Here is a 27,016-nt window from a genome sequence, read left to right on the forward strand (position 1 = left end):
TTTTTTTTTTTTTTTTTTTTACCAATTTCTTCCCTTCTTTCTCTTCTTTCTACTCCATTGTAGCCATGGCGGATACAAATATCAATCAAACAAAGTTAACCCACATTGGTCTATATTGCCCAAATTATAATGTGTGGAGCAAACTCTTCTTCACATATTGTATAGGGTTTAAACGATACCTACAAATAATCAGCCTCTATACCTATCAATCTTGAGTGGAAAATGTTGACTCCATCGTCAAACTTTAGAATTTAGATTATTAGATATACAAAATCATCTCTCAGTTTTAATCTTCAAATGGTGCTACTGAAGGACTCATTCTCGTTGACTCATGATGTTTGGATTGGTTTTGAAAATTTGTTCCGAATCAACAAAGATGCGAAGGCTATGCAACTAGACAACAAATTACACAATGTTACTATGGCGGGTCTTCTTGAAGACAATGGTGCACCACTTTCGATAAAAAAAAATATTGTCATCTTAGTGATTAACGGCTTGTCTTCCAAATTTGAATATATTCAAATAATTTAATAAATAATTGTATTATCTATTTTTTTTAATAAATGGTCATTTTAATAAATAATTATATTATCTATTTTTTAACTTCTAAAATATATTCAAATAATTTTAAATTATAACTAAATATTAAAACAATTGATGAGAGTATGGGACATAACTTTTATCGGTTTAGGTGTTATTTATTTAAAAAATAATACCATCTTTTTAATTGTTTTTTCACTTAATTATTTTATAATTACATATTAACTCGTTGTATATTTTTATGGTGTATGTGATGAATATATCCTTTAAAAACAAAAATTTGTAAATTGGTCTTTATGATTTTGCATTTTCTTCACATATGGTCAAACAACTTTCAGATTATAGATTTGATTCTTTTAGCTTAATTTGGTTGTTGATTCCATCAAACTTGAATTAACTAGATTATCCCTATATATTTTTTTGAACTTTTGTTTTTTAAAGTATTTTATTAATAAACATAGAAAGAGCCGATTTATAGACACCTCACCTAGAGATTTCATAAACTTATGTGGGATCATAACCCCGCAGGAGTCCTGTTTTCCTACTGTTGGATGCATGTTTTATTCCTGGTTATTTTTCGGATACAGGGTCTGGAGACTCCGTCCCGAATAACCCGGGATCCCGAAATTATTCATATACTTAACTATTTTATTTATAAAATTAGATGTTAAACTTAAAGTAACCAATATTTAATAATATATATGTTTTATAAGTGAGTGGAAATAGAATAAATAAGGTTAAACGGGGGATTTCAAGCCAAACGAGGTTAACGTAGAAACGAGGTAAGAAAGCAGAAGCAAGGGTGATATTGAAATTGGGGGTAGGGAAACGGGGGAATTCAGGGATGGGGTTGGGGAAATAGGTAAAATCAAGGTGAGGGTGGGGAAGACTATTTCTTTCCCCGTTTGACCTCGTTGACCTCCCTAACCCCACCTCACCCACCTAACATTTTCCCTTAGTAAACTTGAACACACTCTCTCCCTCCTACTTCTGCTCCTTTTGTATTTTCCGACAACCATACTCGATGGCGGCTGACATTCAACTCCAAAAATGATTCTAACATGCGAAAACTATGTACTATCATTATTTAATTTATCACATGGCCACATTGGTCGCGAAAAACTCAACTTCATCATCACCTTCTTTTTTCTAACTTCTTACGCTTCACACACTCTCTAAATCTCTCTCGATATGCACACACATTTTAGGACTCATACAAACAATATCATCCAAATTACACAAATAAAAAACAATAGCATGTGAAAAATATGTAGTAATTTCAACACCCACATTAAGTAGTTTCCATTCATCCTCTTAACATTGTGCACCTTCATGATCTCGATTTTCCTATCCCACGCCCCAAATCTTTGTTTAATCAATAAAAAGTTCCAAACAAATAAAATTTACATAAAACCCTCAGTAACTTTAAAATAAGAATGGCAACGGGGCAGGTTCGGGGCGGGGCATGGTTTCTCAAACCCACTCCGATAACTTTCGGGTATCTTATCGGGACGTCCCATCGGGTTTCGGGTTTTCCCGTCGGGGTTCGGGTATCTTATCGTGTTTACAACAATTCATAACAAAATTTATATTCCATCTTAGGGTACCCTGACGTCTTATAAAAAATACATGTTCTAGCTTCTCTTTTAAATTAAAAATATGATGCATCACTTTAATAAAATAAACCGGACGATATAGTAAAAATGTGATTTAATTTTAGTGTAATACGTCAAAACAAAAAATAATCATTCACACCAGATTATTAATAACTAAAAAGATTCTCCACAATAAATATTTTATCTTGAACATGTGCAATTAACATCAAAAGGTTTTGAGCATATTATATATATATATATATATATATATATATATATATATAATCGAGGCGGGTCAACTCGGGACGAGGATAACCCACTCCTTGCCCCAAACCCGATAATAACCCGTTACCCGACCCTAAATGATCGGGTTTCAGTTTCCCCGTCGGGTTCGGGATTTTTTTGTCATCCCTACTTTAAAATAAGATTTTCATAATCCCAAGTCTATGTTATTCTTAAAAACTGTTGGTTTTCTTCAAGAATTATGGATCAACAATATATAAAAACATATACCAGAACTAGGATTTTGATTTTTGATCATTATCATGGGTTTATTTTTCTTGAGCATAATAAAAAACTATTTGTAATGAATATCATTAAAAGAATATGAGAATTGGATTACATATGCCTCTTTGTTTATGCTCCTAATAAGCAATCAAGTACAAAATCAATTCCATAGATGTTTTTGTTAAATAAGTTGTCTAAGTTCATAACTATATTGGTATGTACTTGTCGCGAGAGTAGCATGGTCCATTTGGGTTGCACTTCACCGGAACAATTTGTAAGGATGGACTTTTGAGAAGATGTTATTTATGATTTATTAATATATTATAAGTTCTAATATATTAATATGAAATCATATTATTTAATTAGTATTGATCAAGAATTAATTTGGAATTAATTTTGTGATAAGAAGAGACTAATTAAATATATGAGGATTGATTGTGTAAATCAATCATTCTTATAAAGTAGGCTAATGATCCATGATTATGTATGTTGGGCTAAACTCATGTAGTGACCCATGGATACTTTATGGAGGTTAAACCCATGGGGCATGAGGAATGTGGAAAGTCATGCACATTAGGGTTTGCATGATGTAACCCTAATGTAGCCACACTATATAAGAAGCCCTCTATTGCATGGAAATCGACTACTAGAGCTTGTTCAAGAGTGATAGCTGAAATTAGTGTGTTTAAATAACCTCTCTCTAGTTCTTCCATTTGTTGGTTGTGATTTGTGATTCCATTTGAGGCATTCACATTATTGGTGTTAGGCTCTTAAAGCTTCAAGGTTTTCAACTACACTAAAAGGTATGTCATATAACTAGAATTTTGTAGTATAGATACTCCATTGTATGGTACTTAGGATGATGCTTTGGAATTTTGAAAGTTTGCATGTATATTAGAGAAAACATAGATCCAATGCATCTAGGGTTACATGTACACCATATGAGTGTTAGAATGCTCAAAACCCATCAGTGGTATCAGAGACTAGGATTGTTTTCCAATATACTTGGTGCTCCTTGCTTTCAAATGCTTAAAAAATCGATTTTCTTCTTTTTGGACAGTGTACTCGCTGAGTCCACTAGGGAACTCGCCGATTCACCTCACAAATCTGATCAACTCGCTGAGTTAGTTCATGCACTCGACGAGTTGGTGCTCCAGAGTGCAAAATTTTGAGTTTTAAGGCTGGAATTAGACTAGGATCATTACCCTAAACTGTTTTTGAATTTATAAACCTGTTTTTTGATGTGGTAATGATCATGCTAATCCCATTTAAAAGATAATTGTCAAAGTTTGATGTTTTGTATTAGTTTATATGGTTAGGCTAATTACATGAAATTTGTTTGATTTGAATTATCTTGTTCATATGAGTTTAATTGTATTTTCTATAAATTATTTGATTATTGTATTAGTTAAATAATGTTTTAAATGTTTTTGATGGACTCCATAACTTGTCCTCAAGTTATGGATGTTTTAAATGTTTTTGATGGACTCCATAACTTGTCCTCAACCTTATACTATTATAATATATATATATATATATATATATACACACATATATATATATATATATACATATATATATATATATATATATATATATATATATATATATATATATATATATATATATATATATATATATATAAGACAAGTCGATTTTACCGTTAGTAGACCTCATTCATGAAGTCGGTCTATAAGGGGGGGTATAAGGTTACTACTTATAAAATGGTGGTTTAATGAGTGTCCACTCTCACCCACCGCTTCCTTGACTGGTTGAGGGTCGTTAGCCGAACAGGTAAGACAAATACTATAATTCTCATTAAAAGTATAATGATAATTATAAAGTAACTAAACCTTTTATAAATTCCCAATCTTAGTTACTTTAGGAAAATGTGAAATTGATCCTAATCCATGAAATTACACTTTGCACCATACCAAGTCGTTGATGGAGTGTGTCTTATTAACCGGCACATTAACTTGGATTAGTAAGGTTGGCAATTGGTAGCTTAATGTTTATCATAAGGTCAATGGAGCGTGTGTGGTTAACCGACACATTGATTAAGGTGATAATGGACATTGAGAGTACCAAGTACATTCACATGGTTATTCACACATTGTTTGTGATCCTCGGTATCCCAGTTACAAATCTGAAGGGCATAATCGAGATTTAAACATGCCATTGAAAAGTTTAATGAATCTCAAAGGATCTAGGAGTTTCAAATCCAATTAAAACTTAATTAACACATTTCGTTTTTCATGATGGAAATTGGTAAACCTTCATTTACCTACCTTCAAATATTTTGCAAGTTGGATTACGACATCCCTCTTCCAAATTGTAAAATACTGTGTTGGGTCCTAGCCTTTAATATTTAATTTTGGGTGTTATATTAAGGGCTCTTTATCTAATCTAAACTTTTTCTTTCTTTTATTCAGATGTCTTCCAATACTGCTTCTGGCTCAAACCCTACCGGCTCCTTCTCTCTCATGAACCTTTATGGGAGAGTCATCTTTGATGAGACTAATTTCAATGATTAGATTAGGAACATCAGGATGGTCACTCGCTACGAGGAAAAGGAATATGTCATTGACAAGGAGCTTAAGGAAATCGATGAGTTTGCTGCTACTCCTCAGGAGATTTCTGATTTCAGGACACATGAGAAAGATGACACCAAGGTAGCTTGTATCATGCTTGCCACCATGTCTCCTGAACTCCAAAAGTCCTATGAAGACTTCTACCCTTTTGAGATGCACCAGGACCTGATGGAGAGATACCATCAAAGTGCTCATCAAGAGCGGTATGATATCATCTGCTCCATGATTACAACAAAGATGAAGGATGGTAAACCCATCATAGGCCACTTGCAGAAAATGCAAAGGTTTGTGGACTTTCTGCTCAAATTGAATGTGAACTTTGATGAAGAGTTGGCTATAGATATCATTCTACACTGCTTACCTACATGTTATGATCAGTTCCATATGAATTCTCGTATCAATAAGGAGGAGGTCACTCTAAGCAAACTTCAAGGCCTTATGAGGACCGCTGAAAGTGGTCTCAAAGGTAAATCTGTTGTAACCACTCCCACTGCTAAATCCCCTGTTCTAGCAATTAGGCAATGTAAAGGGAAGAAGAGGAAGGCTCCTTCCAAGAGCCGCAAGGGAAAGTCTCTTGATGGATCCTCTTCAAGTGGAACCAAAGGATGTTTTGCCACTCCCATGCCCATCCCAAAAGAAGCAGAGTGTTTCTATTGCCATGAAAAAGGGCATTGGAAATGAAGCTGCCCCAAGTACTAGCAGGATGTTAAAAATAGGAAGGTTAAACCCACCCATGTAAGTATTTATACTATTCTATCTAAAAACTCATCACATACTAACTCTTGGGTGCTTGACACAGGTTGTGGATTTCACATTTATTCTGATGTGCAGGGCCTAAAAAAAGTAAGGATGTGGAGCATAGGAAGATAAACTTGATCATGGGGAATGGGAAGGTTTCGCCTGTCACCAAGATTGGAGTTTACTCTTTATTGCTTAGTAGTGGGTTAGAAATAGATTTGAATAATTGTTGCTACTCGTCTGATATGGCGAGAAATATTATTTCCTTTCATGGCTTGTACAAAAAAGGTTTCACATTTTCATTTGATAATGAAATTGGTGAAATAAATGCTTATTATAATGGTGTTTTTTATTTTAGAGGATTACCTTGTAATGGTGTATATGAAACTGTGATGGTTGTAGACAACTTAGGAAATAATGTGTTGCATATCGATTCTTCTAATGATTTGGATAAGGCATTCTTGTGGCATTGTCGTCTTGGACATGTCAACAAGAACCGCATATGCCAACTCCAGAAGGCTAGATCTCATACACACCGATGTGTTTAAGTCCATAACTATATTTGGTATGTACTTGACCCAAGAGTAGCATGGTCCATTTGGGTTGCACTTCACCGAAAACAATTTGTAAGGATGGACTTTTGAGAAGAGGTTATTTATGATTTATTAATATATTATAAGTTCTAATATATTAATATGAAATCATATTATTTAATTAGTATTGATCAAGAATTAATTTGGAATTAATTTTGTGATCAAAAGAGACTAATTAAATATATGGGGATTGATTGTGTAATTTAATCATTCTTATAAAGTGGGTTAATGATCCATGATTACTTATGTTGGGCTAAACCCATGTGGTGACCCTTGGATACTCCATGGAGGTTAAACCCATGGAGCATGATGAATATGGAAAGTCATGCACATTAGGATTTGCATGGTGTAACCCTAATGTAGCCACACTATACAAGAAGCCCTCTATTACATGGAAATCGACTACTAGAGCTTGTTCAAGAATGATTGCCGAAATTAGTGTGTTTAAATAACCTCTCTCTTGTTCTTCCATTTGTTGGTTGTGATTTGTGGTTCCATTTGAGGCATTCACATTATTGGTGCTAGACTCTTAAAGCTTCAAGGTTTTCAACAACACTAAAAGGTATGTCATCTAATTAGAATTTTGTAGTATAGATACTCCATTGTATGCTAGTTAGGATGATGCTTTGGAAATTTTGTTGGATTAATGTCTAAGTCCATAACTATAATTGGTAAGACTTGACCCGACCCGGCATGGTCCATTTGGGTTGCATGGCATCATGCATTTGGATAAGACTATAATGAGAGAAATAAGACACTTATGGTTATAAATATATTATAAGTTCTAGTATATTAATAATAAGAATAATAAGATTATTTAATTAGTATTGATCAAGAATTAATCTAGGATTAATTAAGTGATCAAAAGAAGACTAATTAAATATATGGGTTGATTGTGTAAATCATCCATACTTGTATAGTGGGCTAATGCTCCATGGATTATCTAGTTGGGCCAAAACCCATATGATGCTCCATGGATGCTCCATGGTGTATTTGAAGCCATGGATCCAAGGAAATGGAAAGTCGTGACAATTAGGGTTTACCCTAATTGTAACACTATATAAAGATCTTATTCTTGACAAAATTGGCCACTAGTATCATTCTAGAGAGGGCTAGCCGATTTCATGAAGTGTAGAATTCTCTCAAGTTATTCCAAGTGTATTTGGTGTTGTGTGAACCATTTGAGGTGTCACACTTGGGGCACTAGGCACTCAAGCTTCATGAAGACTTTCTACATGAAAAAGGTATGTATTCTATCTTGTTATATCCATTGTTTTGTATGCTAGATTAGGATAATACCTTGGATGTTCATATTTGCATGTATAATAGAGAAAACATAGATCCAAGGTATTTAGGGTTGCATGTACACTTAGGAGTGTTAGAATGCTCATAACCCAACAGTTGTATCAGAGCCACCGGTTGTTTTCTGTTATATTGATGCAAATATTTTATTTTCAAAGTTAAAAAAAAGGGAAAAAAACATGAAGTTTGTCAAATTTTAAGATAATTACTTGTTCTTGTGAAAAACTAATTATTTATAAAATTTGAATAATTTGCTATATGAGTTGAATTAGGTCAAATTTAGTAAAAGATAAAATGATATGATTATTTTATTAGTTTTAAAAGTTTGATCTAAAGAGTTTTATTTTTTGAAACCTCCATAAGTTATGGATATGAAAAGGTTTTTAAAAAAATTGATTCAAAGTTTTTATGGAGTTACAAAATTTGGTGTTAATGTTTTAAAGAATTCCATAACTTAAGAATAAGTTATGGATCACCAAAAGTTTTTTGTGTTACCTTATTTTATGAGTGAATTTAGATTAATGAAAAAATTATGTAATAGTTGGTTTTAATCCAAATTAATCTAAAAGAAGTTCATAAAATGTGTTTATGTAACTTAAAAGTCACATTTATGAATCTTAAAACTCATAAAATTTGCCATAGGTTACAAAATGAAGAGTCTTTTTCCTCATTAAATAGTTTTATGACTCCATAATTTGTCCACAAGTTATGGAGGACCAAGAGTCTCTTCATTAAATAATAAATAAAAAAGTGTAACCTTAATTAATTCCATAAGTTATAAAATAAAGAAAAGTTAATTCTTTTATTAGTTTAAAGTCTTCCATAACTTGTCCTCAACTTATGGAACTTGAAGAGTTTTTTAATTAAAACTACTTTAAACACATAAGTTATGGAATTAATTAGTTTTGAATATTTTCAAAACTTGCCCTCAAGTTTTGGAATTTGAAAAGTTTTATCTTATGAATACTTTAATTCCAAGTTAAGCCCTTATAATTTTAAAAGTTAAAATTCAACCCTTACACTATTATAATATTATAAGTTAATAATAATATATATGTATAAGAGCAAGTCAGTCTTACCGCTAGTACGCCTCATTCACGAAGCCGGTCTATAAGGTGGGTATAAGGTTGTTGCCTGTAAAATGGCAACTTAATGGGTGTCCACTTTCACCCACCGTTTGCTTGACTGGTGGAGGGTCGTTAGCCGAATGGGTTTGATAGGACTAGAATTCTCCCTTCATTAAAAGTATTAATGATAAACACTAAGTAACTAAACTCTTATAAATACCCAATCTTAGTTACTTAAGAAAATGTGAATAAGGTGTTCATCCATGAAATTACACTTTGCACTTTGTTTAAGTCGGTTAGTGGAGCATGTGTGGTTAACCGGCACACTAACTCGTATTTAACAAGGTAGGCAAAGGGTAACTTAATGTTTATCATAGTATCGATGGAGCGTGTGTGGTTAACCGGCACATCGATTGAGGGGTAAACACTTAAGGGTACCAAGTAATTTGCATGGTTAGTTCACACCTTGTTTTGTGATCCTCGGCATCCCAGTCACAAAACCTGAAGGGCACACTCGAGATTGAAACATGCCATTGAACAGTTCAATGAATCTCAAAGATCTACGAGTTTCAAAACCAATTAAAACCTAATTATTATTTCATTTTTCATGGTGTAAATTGGTGAATCGTCATTCACCTACCTTCAAATATTTTATAGCTTGGATTATGGCATCCCTCTTCTAAGTTATAAAATAGTTTGTTGGGTCCTAGCCTTAATATTTTAGATTGGGTGTCATATTAAGGACTTTAGATCAACTATCTTGAATATCTCCCAAAACATGTCTGGTTTAGACATTTATGATCTTCCCAAATCTCTTGAAACAAGCTTTCCTAAATGAAGATGATGTCCCTTGGAAATCATACTTCTTTCACCTCCTCAAATTATTCTCCCTAACCCACAAGTTCAAAGTCACTCAAGCCCTATTGGCAAGGCAAGGTCTAGATGTGATCACATCTTGGAGATGTAGTCACATATTGACAAGCCGGGAGAGAAGGGTGTCAAAGTCTTAAGAAAGTTGGTGGTTCAACTACTTTCTAAGTCACATAGTGAGTTCTTTTGGAACACCTATGAAACAGAATATGACAAGACCCTTAATGATCTTATCTATTTGTTAAGATCAAATTCCTTAAAACTTGATGGACATTGACAATAGTGACATAGGAAATCCAAAAAAGCATTCTCTTCCCAATGGAAAGGGATCGGCCATAGTCAACTCGGTTGACCAAATGGTAAAAAAAAACCTAAGTCTGTGATAGTCCCGTGTACCATTATCAAAAGGTCCATATGTTTATATTTCCAAAGAAAGGGGCATTGGTTGCGAAGCTGCCAAATTTACCTAAGGATGTTAAAGTCAATAAGTTTGACTCTACTTCAGGTAAAGTCCACTATCTAACTCTGCTAAGTTTCTATTATGAGATTCTTATTACATGATGTGACTGGGTCACATGTTGATGTTTTAAGAATCAAAGAAAAAAGTAAAGGAACTTAAAGAAAGAATATGATGAATCTGATCGCATAGATGGATTTCTATCACGTAGTTTGAAGATCGGATTCTTGAGCTACTTCTTAGGAGTTATGAGATATTGCTTAGGAATAAATAACAACAAGTTTTCATATGGATTGTAAGGATAAGTTTTTCCGCAAAATTTTAAAATAGAAGAAAATTTTTGATTTTATTTATTTTAAAATATCCTTACAATGGCATTTGAGGAAAAAATTTGTTGTTTATATGATTCCATTAATAGCAAGAGTGGAAATATGAAATTGATTCTTTCATTTGTGGTAATGTCTAAATTTGCTAAATAAGGAAAGATTCTCATCACCCAAGATTCAATTGGACCGGGACTTGGAATCATGCTAGTTGTATTGCATGATGAATGAGAACTTTCAAGTATTGGAAAAATTAAGACTAATTACTCATTCACATGGATGTGTGAGTCAAGTAAAGGACTAAGGGATCGAGTACACATTCTTGTGCACTAATTAAGTCCAACATTGATAAGATTATTCGTCATAATTTACTAAAGCTCAGTAAATATGGTTATACTTAAAGCTTAAGTGTAACTCTGAGACATTGGAAAAGGTTCCAATTTATGGTAGAGCGAATAAGAAGAATCAAATTAGGTAGAAGGATAAAAGTTTCTCAAATCTGAAAAGATGGGAGAGTACTTTAGTATCAGTTTTGTGATCATCTTAATGATTAAGAAACCATATCAAAATTAGTTCTCTAAGGAAAATCTTAGTGCATTCTTATGACTAAGAAGAGGAACTTGAATTGTTGAAGTGGTTAAATCAAGAAGATGAGTCATACTTCGTTCCAATACAAGTCTTAGAGTCATACTCCAAAATTGTAACTTGAGTGACATGTCTCAAAGAAGGTTTAAAACACTTGTCAAATGTAAGAGTAAAAGTTTTCTACTCTTGTACATTTGAAATTGGTAAGTTGTGATGTTTTGGATAAAACAAAGACCAACTTAGGCCAATTGTGTGAAGTGTTTCTCTTGGTTAGAATCCACACTATCTCTTGGATGTTTGACAAGCGAGTCTTATAGGTCAAGAGGACAGTGGGAGTCTTAAAAGTCTCAAGAACTAATCAAGAATAGAACCTGAAGTTCCTCACTAGCACACGACTTGAGGTTCATAACCTATCATGTTGACTTATTCTATGCCCATTCCAGTTAAAGTTGGCTTTGCATATGAGTTCTTAGAGTTCTCAATTTGTTGCACAACAACTTGGAAGCAATGGCAGGCCCTTGAGCTGCCAGGTGGCAAGAAGTTAAGATTGAGTTCAGTCCATATGAGTTTAGATTTGTCATTATCCTTGTCTTGTGACTATGATTTTGACATTTCACATGGATAAGAACACATACACCATTAAATCTAAGTGTCATAAGGTTTCTCTCTGATTCATGAAAATGATGGTGAGGAAACACTTTCACTAAGTAGATTTTAGCTAGATAGCAATTGTGATATTTGCATTCTCAAAGTCGTTAGTGGAGCGTGTGTGGTTTACCGGCACACTAACCTGGACTTGTGAGAAGTGGCAAAAAGGTCTAACCATTATGATTACGACATCCCTATTCATAATTGTGTAGACACACAAGTGTGCTATCTAAGGCAAGGTGTATGATTTTGATAAAGTTTTATCAAAACAATCTGGTATCAGAAATCTGAACTTTGGTAAGAAAGTTAGCTGATTTCTGAGAACACGTCAGAGCTAGTGGGAGCATAAGTGTTATGCTAATAATAATCATGTTAGTGGGAGCATGATAATTATGATAAAGGTTGCAAGTTAGCAATGTTAATTATAGAAAACAAAAGGTTTCAATTGGGAAAAAGTTGTTTTGCTATAATTAAGGGAGAGGAAATTATACTTCATCTCAAATCTATAAGCTTAGATCGTGAGGTTTTAATCACTTAGTCAAGGAAATATATATGAATTTAATGTTGGAATGGCTCAACATAAGGAAATTCTGTATATGGGTCCATTATTTGCGTTCTTAAACTCGATTATGATTACGGCATCCCTTTTCATAATCTGAACTTGGCAAATAGAAATGGAAATGTTATAGCAAAAGACTGGTTTAGTCTTTATGTGAGACATCATGAATCGTGTCCCATATGATTCGGATATAGGATCGATTACATGTGCTATATTCATCCTTTCTAAAATTTTCCAAATGCCTGGGGCATTAAGAAGGGAAAAGGTTTAGAACTAGATATGACTAAAAGGATTAAACAATTGTCGAGGACAATCTAAGTTTTACCAAAGATTGGTTGCTCAAGGACAGTTGGAAGTATAGTGATAATTCTGGAAGGAACATATTGACATAATCTGTAAGGAGGCAACTCTTGTTCAGAAGTGATAGTCAAAATGAGTATGGAAATGTTTCAAAGTCAGAAATTTCAATCTGTGTAAGATTAAGGAAACTTAATGCAAGAAGGATGTTTCCAAGGAGTTGATCTCCTTTGGAATACTCTGTAATGATTGTTGCCAAGTCTTTGTGAATTTGTGCATAATCGTTACAAGAGGATCAATGTATATAAGTTTAGAATCTAACAGATTTCAGTAAATGGCATGAATTTGGTATTCTTGCATTTGCAGTAAGGATTTGGGAGTGTGAAAAGAGAATCATTGAAGTTATGTTCAATTGATCTAGTTCACAAAGTAAAGATCATAGACAAACATAGTATGCATACTTGGTGTATGGCATGACTAGTGTTTAGAAAACATAGTGTACATGCTGGGAGCATGGGACAACTATTGTTTTAAATTCAAGAATAAAGTTGATAGCTGAAACAGTATACAATGAATAATGTGTAATCATATGGTGATAAATAAAAGGTGTTTTATTTATGTTCATAGGTTTTGATACCATATTGGATTCAATTATTATTGTGTCTCACTTTGCATGTTTTGACTTCCCGAATAAACTAGGTTATTCTTCCGGAATGACTAAGTTATTCAAACCATCCACAGTCAGTCATATGTTGGAAGTAGATATGAATTAAGACTATCATGGGTTGGCTTGTAGAGGTCTAAGGTGTTGGACAAAGGGCTACAACACTCATGAGTGCTCATAAGTTCTGAGTATTGGATTCAACCCGCGCTCATTGGAATCACTTCATGGATTTTATCACGAGTGATCATGAGACGGTAATATCTTATATTCTTCAAACCTTGAGATATGAGTTGTTACTATGAGTTGATAGTACATTGATTGCACGAAAATGCATTTGGTAACTCGGTGCTATAAAACTTGTCTTTGTGTATGATTCAACAAGTAGTAGAACAAGCCATATGAGTCGAAGTTTATCCATTCCTTTTACCTTCGGGATAAAAGCGATATATGTGGGCCCCTCGATGATTTGATGATGACAAATGGAAGTGCTCGGTCGGGCTAGGACTGATTTGATTTGTTCAATTAGTCAGTCATCATAAATCGGAAATCGGGAAACAACAAATGGACAGAGAGAATGATTATAATCCATGTCTCAGTCCATATGATATCTAGAATGGAGGAATATATGATCCCTTATCTAATGGACAATTCATTGACAAAGGTCAGAGTTCATCTACAAGGTCAAGAGTTCGACATAAGCTTTTGAGAGCTACGATTGCCAGTCGGTTCCTAAAGTCATATGCAATATTAGTTTTAGACTTATCCAAGTGGGAGACTGTTGGATTAATGTCTAAGTCCATAACTATAATTGGTAAGACTTGACCCGACCCGACATGGTCCATTTGGGTTGCATAGGATCATGCATTTGGATAAGACTATAATGAGAGAAATAAGACACTTATGGTTATTAATATATTATAAGTTCTAGTATATTAATAATAAGAATAATAAGATTATTTAATTATTATTGATCAAGAATTAATCTAGGATTAATTAAGTGATCAAAAGAAGACTAATTAAATATATGGGTTGATTGTGTAAATCATTCATACTTGTATAGTGGGCTAATGCTCGATGGATTATCTAGTTGGGCCAAAACCCATATGATGCTCCATGGTGTATTTGAACCCATGGATCCAAGGAAATGGAAAGTCACGACAATTAGGGTTTACCCTAATTGTAACACTATATAAAGATCTTATTCTTGACAAAATCGGCCACTAGTATCATTCTAGAGAGGGCTAGCCGATTTCATGAAGTGTAGAATTATCTCAAGTTATTCCAAGTGTATTTGGTGTTGTGTGAACCATTTGAGGTGTCACACTTGGGGCACTAGGCACTCAAGCTTTATGAAGACTTTCTACATGAAAAAGGTATGTATTCTATCTTGTTATATCCATTGTTTTGTATGCTAGATTAGGATAATACCTTGGATGTTCATATTTGCATGTATAATAGAAAAAACATAGATCCAAGGTATTTAGGGTTGCATGTACACTTAGGAGTGTTAAAATGCTCATAACCCAACAAATTTGAAAGTTTGCATGTATATTAGAGAAAACATAGATCCAAAGCATCTAGGGTTGCATGTACACCATAGGAGTGTTAGAATGCTCAAAACCCATCAGTTTTTTTGGTTAACTTAAGTATGGTTTACAATGCGTCTAAAAAAGTACGACGACAAGAGGTAGAATGGGTCTCAACGAAGAGACCATGTTGGTTTTTTATAGTAGGTGAGGTCGAAAAAGATTGGTGGTGTTGTTGGACTAACTTATATAGTGAAAGGTGTAGTGGAATGTTTTGTAACACATGTTTTCTAGATTGGTTAGCTTAAGATCATTCAACGAGATCAAATATGGAGTTTTTTGGGGGAAAAAACTATATGCCACGATGTGGTGCATATATGCACATGATGTGGCATGACTTAAATGGAGCATGTCCATTTGATGAGTGTCACGACATAGCAATAGGTTAGCTACGAAGTGGCAGATGTTCTGGCCCTAACCCATGAATTTAGGGTTTCTCTCATATTTAATCATCATACCCCCAAGGTTTAGGGCATCTTCCTCGGCATCCATCACCTCCAAACGACTCTTTGGCCAAACCCAAGCCCTTTTGAAGATTTGAACTTATTTTGCAAGCTTTTCATGGTTTTAAAGGAAGAAGAAGAAGTTTTGGTGCTTAGTTTCTCCAAGAAATCCCTTATCATCCTTGCGTGCAGCTTCTGGACTTCTTGTAAGTCCTCAAACTCATAGATTTTTTATGTTTGCTTCTTGGATCTAGATTTTATGCCATGTTTTGACTCATTAGTGAAGTTGGAATGAGTTGAAGAGATAAAGTATGTAACTTTTTGATTTCTTTGAGTCCCAAGAACATTATATTTCATAGATCTAGAATGTGGTTCTAGTTTGGGGCTTTACATGAAAATTTTATGTAATATTTCATCATTTGACCTAGATTTAGGAAAGGACATGTATAGGGCATTAATGTCCATAAAGTTTACATTTTTAGGGATCATCAAGGTTCCTAGAAGCCTTCTGGAGAAGATGGGTGGTTATTATGTAGGTGTGTATATTATTCAACATGCCAACAACTAAAAAAACTTATTAGAATACAAGACAACCAATTAGAAATATCATAAAATCCCCTGCGCTTCGTGGATGCCATTTTTTATATACAGTAAAAGCATTAAAATATATGAAATATATATATATATATATATATATATATATATATATATATATATATATATATATATATATATATATTAAGTGCATAATAGTAAATTCAAGTTTGAAATGGATCAAAACCACAACCAAACCAGTCTAAAAGGACCAAATCCACAATTTTCAAAGTCAGTGGACCATATCTAAAGAAAATGGTAAACCACGAGGACCAATTTTGTAACGGCCAAAAATTCCAAGAAAATTTTTATGTTATTAAGTAATAAAACCCATTCCATAAACTCTACAAGTCAAATAATCCAAAACATGAGTATATTGTTTATCCAGAAATATCAGAGTAGTTCTAAAATCTTGTAGTGTAGAAATCATTGGTGGATGTAATGGAATCAAGCTTGCTCCTTTTCCTTGCTACTGGAAGTACCCAAAACATTTAAAGTTAAACTGTAAGCACAAACCTTAGTGAGTTCCCCAAAATACCACATACCATAGTTAAAAATGGTCCCCTCCCTAGGATGTGTTTCAACCCGTTTTCATGTTATGATCACACCATAGTTTTACAATTACTTTCATTGCTACAGCTCCGCTACAGTATTTCCTGCCATTGTCCCACCATATTCTTCCATGCAAGTTCTGTGATCCAACCACATTCTTTCATACAAGAGTTGTGATCCCACCATAGTCTTTCATGCAAAATTCATAAGGATAATCTAGCATACCATGACACCTAGTGTCCTACATAGTATAGTGAAAAAAACTCACCTGATCAAAGAATTGTAATCTGTTACTTGAAATCTCACGAATCAGATACACAAACCTCTTAAACCTATCACAAGCTAAACCTCCTGCTATAATTCAAAACCTCTCCAAGTTTTGATGGGTTTTGATATAGAATATAAGTGTGTTTTTCATAAAAACTACCAATAAAAGTCTTTAAAAATAACAATTTATTTTCTAATTTTAAAACAAAACCAAACCATCTATGATCCATTTATACAGGTTATAATGATATTAAAAACAATCATAAAGTGTTTTAGAATGACAACCTTTGAAGCCTTTGAACCCACTTGGTTTTGGGGTGTTGATGAACATAGAAAAATTAAATGAGCGTGATCTTCTCTACATGTATCCACCATCAACATTAAGGTCCTTGAAATGCTATTTCTTTCTTGTATTCTTAAGTGTATTAAGCCTTTAAATACTTAACTCAGATAATCACTAAAAGATACAACTCAAGAGGGCTTCTAATCACCTAACTAGCTTCAAGAGAAAGAGAGAGAGAGAGAGAGAGAGAGAGGGGTGGGGAGTAGAGAGAACTATCGGCCATCATATGGAAGAGTAGAAAAACTAGCAAAAAGAATAGCCAGAAACTCATGCAATACACTTTCTTATATACTCTCTCACAAGACATGCCTTTAAATTATAATAATATAAAGTATTGGTAGCCTTTTAGAAGTATAGGGTACATTAGAAGAAGGTTAGCAAGAAACCTCTCCTCTTACATAATGATTTTGGCCATGCCCTTCAAGAAGACAAAAATCTTCTAGCTAGTTTGTTAACCATGGTATATTAATTTATTAATTTGATCATGGTTAACCAAATTGTCTAAACCTTTGTACATAACTTATTAAATCATACCATATGATATAATAACTAATTATACTCTCTTTTAATTATCATTTTCATAAAACAATATTTATTTCCTAATTAAATACAAGAATTTATATTATCTTTTAATAATCATATTAATAATAGATATAAAAAATGTGCCAACTTGATAAAGGTGTGAGCCTATAGATCATATTTTATTAGAAATATCACTTAATAATCATTATCGAGCATATAGATCCAATAATCTCCCACTTGCACATGATTCATTACTAACTGACATAAACAGTAGCTGGTATCTAGCAATGGACTACTATCCCTAACAACATATGAAAGGTGTCATCATTTTAATAGCCAATTATAGGAGCTCTAAGCTATAATTGTTACTAACAGTGTGGTATAGGTTATTACTTTGTCTCAGACATCATGTTGAACATGAGATATGGATCTCCATCAATCTCATTTGGTGTTCAACTTTAAGTAAAGCCTTAGATGTCTAACTCTCAACGTCTAAGAGGCAACAAATCCCATCTTGACTGCATATGCTCTTCGTGTAGTTCGTGTCATACCCAATGATGGCCCTTATGACTGTCTCTTATGGAACAACGTTAAACCATGTCAAAGCACAATAATTCCTACACTTTAAGTCATATATATATATATATATATATATGTGTGTGTGTGTGTGTATGTATGTATGTATATATATATATATATATATATATATATATATATATTTATATATATATATATTTATATATATGTCAGGTCTAAGAATACAAAGATAGTACCTTGATCAAACATCACTTGACTACGATTCATAAAGTGATTTTAATGTGGGTCAATTCGAATACTGATTCTCCTAATCAAGTACCTACAAAGTTGGTAGTAGCCTTTTCTATTCTCATCTCCATGAGAATCAACCAATCCACTCATATTATTCTTACTTCATAGATGCTCCTACAACTTTGAACGACTATGGACATTTAGAATAGCCCAGTTATTCAAGGATTAAACCTGCTAATATAGAACACAACAATTATTAAATGAAAGATTATATCTAATATATCAACTCATTACAATACATGTTTCTTGCATTGTTCAAATATCTAAATACTAAATTTCAATCAAATAAATATATTTATATCAAAAGTCCCTATAACAATAATTTTTTTATGCTTTAGCTAATGAAGGAGCTATGTTAAGTAGATTTAACAAGTTGTATAAACTTTGCAAATACAAACATTTTCAACTTTATATATATTACTCATATATAGAGAAAATTGTTGAGAATGTATTAGATGCTTAAATATGACTTGGATACCAATACTTGTGTAATAGGATTACTCATCGTCATAATGAACTATATATTAAACATCTTTGTATGTGGTTCCCTGAACAACAACATATTCTAACTCTGAGGTATAACCATAATTAAAATCTACATGGAACCTCTATCCATGTAATTTCTCTTCATATAAAATAAGGACACGCCTTATTATGATTGAGAGTCATCTCAATCCATTTGGAAGTTCAAGATATGTGTAACAACTTAAACATAGTTTTCTTTGAAACACTCTGGAGATTGGGAATACTTCTTTAGTTCTCACAAGTACTTTAAAATGTTCCTTTAAGTCACACCATGACTTATTCTCGGATTATACTGGTATCATTCGACATTCTCTAAGCATACGAATTATATGACCTTCATGCATAATCATGAAATATCTCATTAATCTAATTGTAAAAACATATGGAATATAATCATATTATCTAGTTCAGAACATTGTACTAGGATGTTGAGAAATGCTCAAAATCATGTCATGTGGTATTTGACATGACTCTCTTAGAGTCTTATATCTTAAACTCTTTAATATCCTTGACAATTAATTCAATTTTACTTAATCCTTTAAGTTGCCATGATCTATCGTTATAGATCTTTATTCAAAGAATTAGTATGTCAATCTCATATAAAACTAGGGATTTTATTGTGCTCCCACTAGCTTTGTAAAAAAGACAAGATTCATATTGATTTATAATTAAATTACACTATGTAATTATCTTATAAGAAAAAGGATTCTTACATTAAGATGTTAGATTAAATATGAAAAGATTTACATTCACGTATGTTTTCTCCTTTGAAAACTCACTTGCTCTTTATATTCATAATATACCAAGGAAGATTAATCAAGCCAATACTTAATAATCATACATGAATGCATATCTATGTGTTTCATTAGTTTCTGATCAACTATTGAGCATATTCAACAATAGTTGAAAACTTGTGAGTTCCAAATTATGATGCATTTAGTTTATGGTTCTTTAGCTCTTAAAGTTCCATATTACTCACACTTAGAAAAGAACTTTATAAGTACTTGTCTTCTGCAATGACATTTAGTGGGATGGCAGAAACTTCATCCTAAACAATCCTTTAGGATATTCTACATAAATGCAGTTAGTAGATGCCAGAGTGGTTAGGCTTATTGTATAACATAAGCTTCATAAATCTATACCTTTTAGAAAAGGATAAATCATTACATCCTTAGTCTAACAAAAGTATTTAATTTACTTATTTGGTTATATATATATATATATATATATATATATATATATATATATATATATATATATATATATATTCAAAATATATTTGTTGCAGTGAGCATAACTCCAAAAATTTATAAAGTAAATAGTTCTTTAAAAACATCATATAACAGAATGGAGGGTCTATGTTTTATTATCTACAAAACTGATATTGCCATACTTATACATATTTTAGGGTAATATTTTAATATATTTTATTTAATATTTTGGTTATTTGCAAAGATATATGATACTTATAAGATTTAATTATATTTTGTAGCCAAAAGGAACAATCTTGAAGAATAAGGACTGTAATTGACAAGAAGTGAAACTTTGGAGGATTGAAGAATTAAAAGAAGAAAAATCCCTCCGAAATTTTCAAATCACGATGTGGCCATCACATTCACGACGTGAAGTGAGTGTTCTAGAAGAGAAGTGCACGGAAAGTCAAAGTCCTTTCCCAATAAGGATTTATCTTAAACTCACGATGTGAAATCCTTAAACGTCGTGAAGCGTGAATATTCTCAAAACTATAAATACTCATTCACTTGCACGGTTTGAGGAGGCTTGGAAGATTTTCATAGAGATTTCTGCAGAAGAACTGTTCAGAAAAACCGAGAGTAAACATTCAAGTAAGGAGATTTAATTGAAGATCAAGAGATTGAAGAATAAATTCATCTTCCTAGTTTGGTACACTATGATTATATCTTTTATTATTGGATTTGTGTTTGTGATTCCAGCCATGAGTAGATGAATTTAGCTGCTTCTATTTAGCTAGATGAAGCTTTAACTATATGGTTTAGTTTATGGAATTATGGGTTTTAATTATTGGTAATGAGCTTGTGCTTCATTGTCTTTACCTAGCATGTTAATATTTTTTACTTTGATTGCGTGAATTCAGTTTCTGTGTAGCTTAGTGACCATTAAATTACATGAACTTGTTACCTAGTAGTTTAGTGACTATTAAGTTACTAGAGCTAGGATCGACCCAATATTAGATAAGTGATAAAGTAACTAATTTAGATATGCTAGAGAACATAAATTGTGACCATAATTGTGTTTAATTGGATAAATTCTACATAGCTTATCTACATTTTATAACTGATTCTGTGTTTGCTAGTGTATGATAATACATAGTTTTACAATAATTAGTGAAAACATTAGTAAATTTGGACTTGAATTGCTAATAAAATAATATTTGATAACCAAAATTAATAATCCATAATTAGTAGCTAACCATAGAGAAGAAGTGGATGCGAACTAAATGGAAGTTTTCTTAGTAAGTGATTGAAATTGTTAATTAAAGAGTTTAAGTTTGTCTGAACTTGCAAAATCAGATAAAAAAACCAATTTAATTTTTGCTTGTTTTAGGTTAATTTTAGTGATTAGGTTAATTAATTAAATTTGTTCCCTGTGTTCAACCTTAACTTACTTTACTATGATATACACTGATTAGGTACACTACTTATAGGTGCAATAATAGATAAGTAGTTAGGATCTTAATTTAAAGCTAAGGAGATATCTTTTGCACACATCAATTTTTAGCATCATTGCCGGCAAACGGCTAATTTAGTTTTTGATTTATATGCTTAAGATTAATCGATCCTTTTTGTGGGGTAAAACATGCAAGAAGTTAATTTTTATCATTAGTTTTTTTTCTGAATCACTAAAGTCACGACATGAACTCTTAAAGCTAACGACGTAAACTCAACGTTTTTAATGTTTACTTTCGTTTTTGCTTTTTGTTTAGTTTTTCTGTTTCAACATGAGTTTGTAAAATTACCATGTCATGGTAAACGATCATTTGGAATTTATAATCACTTTTTGTTCGCTTTTACATTTTTGTTTTTGTTTTTATTGCAGTATTACATAACCCGTGGATCCAATACACATTTGATACCACCACTTGAAGATCCAAAGCCAGGCCTTCGTAAAAAAACGGACAAGAATGGAGGACAAACAAACACACCAAATAAATCACTGTTAAAGGATCTTAAATCGGTTTTTTGGTAAGAAGAAAGGAAAGAACATAGGAGAATCAAGAAATCCCTCAAAGGACAAAAGCAAGATTGAAAGCTTTGAGCAGATTACTAATACACAAAATTTTCGAATACGATTCCGAAACAGAATTAGAAAAAGAAGAGAGCGAACCCGAAAATGAGCCAAAAGACAAAAATGGCGGATATTGCCGACATATCAATGGAAATGTACAAGAAGAGAATCTGAGAGGAAACCGGTCCAAGTTTAGTGCAACCCGCAATTCCTGTCACCGCAACATTCGAGCTTAAAGGTCACATTCTTTCCGCAATTAAGGGTGTTCCATTTTTCGGGAAAGATCATGAGGATGCTTACAAACACCTTGATGAAGTCAATGACACCACTAATTACTTCAACATTCCAAATGTTCCATGCGAGACGATGTTATTGAGAATGCTTCCAGTCACTTTTAAAGGAGCTGCTAAAGATTGCTTGAAGGCACTCTCGCCCGGTGCAATTACTACATCGACACAAATGTGTGAACAATTCGTAGTACAATTTTCCCACCTTTAAAAGTGTCCAAACTCAAGAAGGCGATAACTAACTTTAAGCAATAACCGGGTGAGTCACTTTATGAAGCATGGGAACGTTACAAGGGATTACTTCGATATTGCCCCCAAAATGATCTTAATGTGCAACAAGAAGTATCAATATTCTATGATGGGGTAAATGTGATGACAAGGCAACTCCTTGATTCTCAAGGGCCTTTAACGAAGAAAAACCCCATTGAAATTAAGGAGCTAATTAAAGATTTTTCTAAGCATTCGTGTGAGTATCACAATCCTCGACATGATGGAGCTAAAGGAATTGGGAGTGGTACTTCTAAAGACATGGTGGCTGTGTTAGTTATGTTGAATAATATGGACCGAAAAATGACAAAAATGGACCAATCCATACATGCTATTCGTGTGGGTTGTGAAAGATGCAATGGTCCACATTTGACAAAAGATTGTCATTTGGAGGAGAATGGGAATAAGAAAGCTCAAGTATGATACTCAAGTGGAGACTGTTACGATGAAGATTGGAGGAATCCAAAGAAAGAATGGTTGTCATATGATGAATACAAAAAGCAAAAAGAAGAGAAATTTAGGCAAGCTGACCGAGGTTATTACCAAAAAGAGCAACCACAACTTGAAAACAAAGTTGATTTAGAATCCATGCTTACTAGATTCATGGAGGCTTCGTAAAAACGACATGATGAAATCGATGCAGTGATAAGAGACCAGCAAATACTAATGAGAGATCAACAAGCTTTACTAAGATATCATCAAGCATCGATCTAAAACATTGAAGCTTAACTTCCTCAATTAACTACATTGGTTAATGAAAGGTTATCTCCACAAATTCCTAATAGAAAGCCTCAACTGTATGTCAGGGCCATCGAAACTGAAGAAGATACTATTTTTGAGTTCCCAGAAGCCCTAGAAGAAGAGCCAAATTAGCCTGAACCACAGCAAAAGAAGTCAAAAATTGAAGAAAAAATTTCTGTTGAATCCTTGATATCATAACGTGCACATTCAGTCTCCACAATGTGGACACAGCCTAAAAAGAAAAATCATTCTTGCATTCAAGTTTTTCTCCCTCCGCTACCGTTTCCTTCTTGAGCAAGAGTTCATCCTCTGGAGCAAGAACATCTGAAATTCATGAAGCAAGTTAAGGGTATTACTATTAATACTCCTTTTGTTGAATCCTTGGCACAAGAGCCCGAATATGCAATGTTTCTTCAAGACTTACTCGATACTCACCAACAACTAGAGAACACTTCTCAGGTGGTCCTTAGTGAGCAAAGTTCTAAGGTGATAATGTGAGAAATACCAAAGAAGATGGGAGATCGTGGACGCCTTAAACTTCCATGTGAATTTGGAAATAACATGAAGACTTACGTTTTAGCCGATTCTAGAGCAAGCATAAATTTGATGCCTTACTCGTTCAATCAGAAGCTCGCTCTTCTAGATTTGAAGGCTACTAGGATGACGATTCACATGGCTAATCCTTCAGTAACTCATCCTTGAGGTATAATTGAGGACATCTTGGTAAAAATTAGAAATTTTATTTTTCCAATTGATATTGTCGTGTTAGGTATGAAAGAGGATAAAAACGTCCCAATTATCCTTGGACGTCCTTTGTTCAATACCGTACGAGCCTTGGTAGATATACGTGAGTCAAAACTCACATTGTGATTGGGAGATGAAGAAATGACTTTTGGAGTGGAAGATGGATTCAAGGAAGATTATGCTCAAAATGAAGTGTTCAATATTAATGAAGAATATAAGCTTGAGGAATTGGAAAAGTTAATGGAAGATGAAATTCAAACTATTAAGGAAGTCAAGTGTACAAAGCCTAGAGCATCGATTCCTAAGGTTTTTGAAGTCTTTGCTCATAAAACTCCAAGTTCTATAGTTAGCGAAAAAAGTGAATACAATTTGATGTCAAGTGATGAAGAAGTGAAACAACTAACTTTGGATAAGGTGGATTTTGAGGCTAAGGAACTACAAAGTAAAGAGAGAGAAGGTCCTAAACGTGTTGAAATTAAACGATTGCTTGAAGAAGGAGATTACAAAATGAAAAAGGAAAACTCTAAGAAGGACTACTTAAGGAGAGTGCAAGCATACAAGAAAAAAATGGAAGGAACAGAATGTGCAATTGGTGATTGAAACTCTAACGATTCAACATGAGGTGGCATAGAGTTCGGCTCATGACTCCGATAAAAAGAAGCTCTTCTCGGGAGGCAACCCAAGCTCGGTTTGCATTTTTTTCTTTTCGTTTGTGAATATTTTTAAAATTTTCATTTCTAGTTGAGTTTTAGGATAAATAATTATCATAGTCATCATAATTTTTAGTAAATCATAAAAATCAAGTGTGGGGGGAATTAATAGAGGGTAAAAATTTTAAAGGAAAAATGAATTTTTAGTTAAAAGAAAAAAAAATCCTCGATATCACGACGTGGTCTTATACACCACGTTGTGGTCACGAATTTCATCCCGATAATTATACAAGGGTTTTAAACTTCACGACGTGAAGTTACATCTTCACGACGTGGATTAAAAGTTCCAGGGGGACCAGTTAAACATATATGACTTCACTTTTGACCATCACTTTCAATATCCACTTACGCACGAACGCATAGCAGACCCACATTTTGATTTCATGTTGAATTTTTCTTCGATTTTTCTTGCTTCCGTGCTTAATCTCCTATTTTTGTACCATGGGGCCTAGGCGTGTGATTCTGCAGGAGCATGCACACATCAATGTATCAAGTATCCCACTTTACAGATTTCCGCAAAATATTTCGCAAGGACTGCTCAATAAGTATGCGAATCAGCTAGGATGGCTGTATAATCGAGAGTTTGCAATGGCTCAATTGGTCGATTGGGCATGGTTGCATGGGGGTGGCATGGTCACCAAGAGTTTACACGCTTTCAAGATAGTGATTTGATGATTCAATTCTTAAGTGTGATGCAGGTGGTGGTGAACACTAATGGGGGATATGTTACACCCCCGGAAGATGATGAGCAACCTACTGGTCACCAAGAGCAGCAATAACATCCTAGAGGAAGAAGAAATGTAAGGGGACATGGTGAAAAAGGCCAACCGGTGAGCAAAATGCACCCATGGGAGGCGGACATTTTCGTGATGAAGCGATGATTGGGTATTTTGACCGGATGAGTTTAAGCATGAATTGGATAGGTGGAACAATGGAAAACATGATCTAACATTTCAACATTAACCAAACACCTAATTTGGGTAACTAATACCCCATTTTCCCTTCATGGAGCGAATATCGATAACGACAAGTTGATGGTGAAGGACCAAGAAGAGTCAGGACAAGTGGAGCTCGAGAGGAATATGATGATTATCAATTCTATCATTTATTAAGTTTTTATTTTTTTTAGTTTGTTTTGTTTTAGTTTTTTAATTTTAATTAGTTTGTTTTGAACTTGTAGCCAAACTTTGGGATGGATTTTTTTCTTATTTCCACTATTTATTTGCTATTTTACAGATTCGGTAAGCTATCGTGAGTGGAAAAATGAGAGAATAGAGATAGGAGTGTTCGAGTAAAGCCGTATCATAAGAGTCGAAGCCCACAATCTTTACTAAGCGTGGGGTTAATTTCATAAGAAACTAGAGATGATGGAATAGCCAAGGAAATAATAGAGTCTTACAAGGGTCTCAATACATTTAGAAATTCAGTTGAAATTCATTTGCATTGAAGACTTAATGCAAAACTGCATTCTGCAAAGACCAATTTTCACGATGTGGCCCGTCATTTAACTTCGTGACTTTGAAGCCCTCGCGATTCAGATTTAGCTTTACATCGACAACACAACGTGATTTTAATTACTACATAGTGGGTAGCACAATTGCCAATTTTATTTTCTCTTCCACTTTTACAATGTGGCGTATGCTTTCCCACATTGAGATACTATGCTTTGAAGACCTTATGCACCACACTTGTTGAAGATTCAAGTTTCTAATTCACTTTTTTCCGACACATTCACATATCTCAGAAGATCCAAGTTCTTATCGCATAATAAAGATGTTCAAATTATCCACACGCATTCAGAAATGATCTTGCCACTACTACCCTAAGGGAGACTGTTCATTTTTCTCTATTTTATTACTTTTAAATTATTTTATGCATACAATGAGGGCATTGTATGAAATAAGTGTAGGGTAGGTGTAGAATCCGAGATTTTCCAGGTATTATTATTATTCATCCTAATGGAACTGTGGTGTGGTTCAGGTTGGGATTTGACCTTTGGGCCTTGCT

At 33.5% G+C, this 27,016-nt stretch overlaps 1 non-coding gene across 1 annotated transcript; it reads right to left on the reverse strand.

The window, feature by feature from the left end:
• Nucleotides 1-22,766: 22,766 nt before the first annotated feature.
• LOC145013422 (small nucleolar RNA R71) lies at nt 22,767-22,873 on the reverse strand. Its single transcript, XR_013664982.1, has one exon. It is a non-coding gene; the product is annotated as a small nucleolar RNA R71 (small nucleolar RNA).
• Nucleotides 22,874-27,016: the final 4,143 nt, after the last annotated feature.

Source organism: Lactuca saligna, chromosome 8 (genome assembly GCF_052625555.1).
Source record: "Lactuca saligna cultivar CGN05327 chromosome 8, ASM5262555v1, whole genome shotgun sequence".
NCBI lineage: Eukaryota > Viridiplantae > Streptophyta > Magnoliopsida > Asterales > Asteraceae > Lactuca > Lactuca saligna.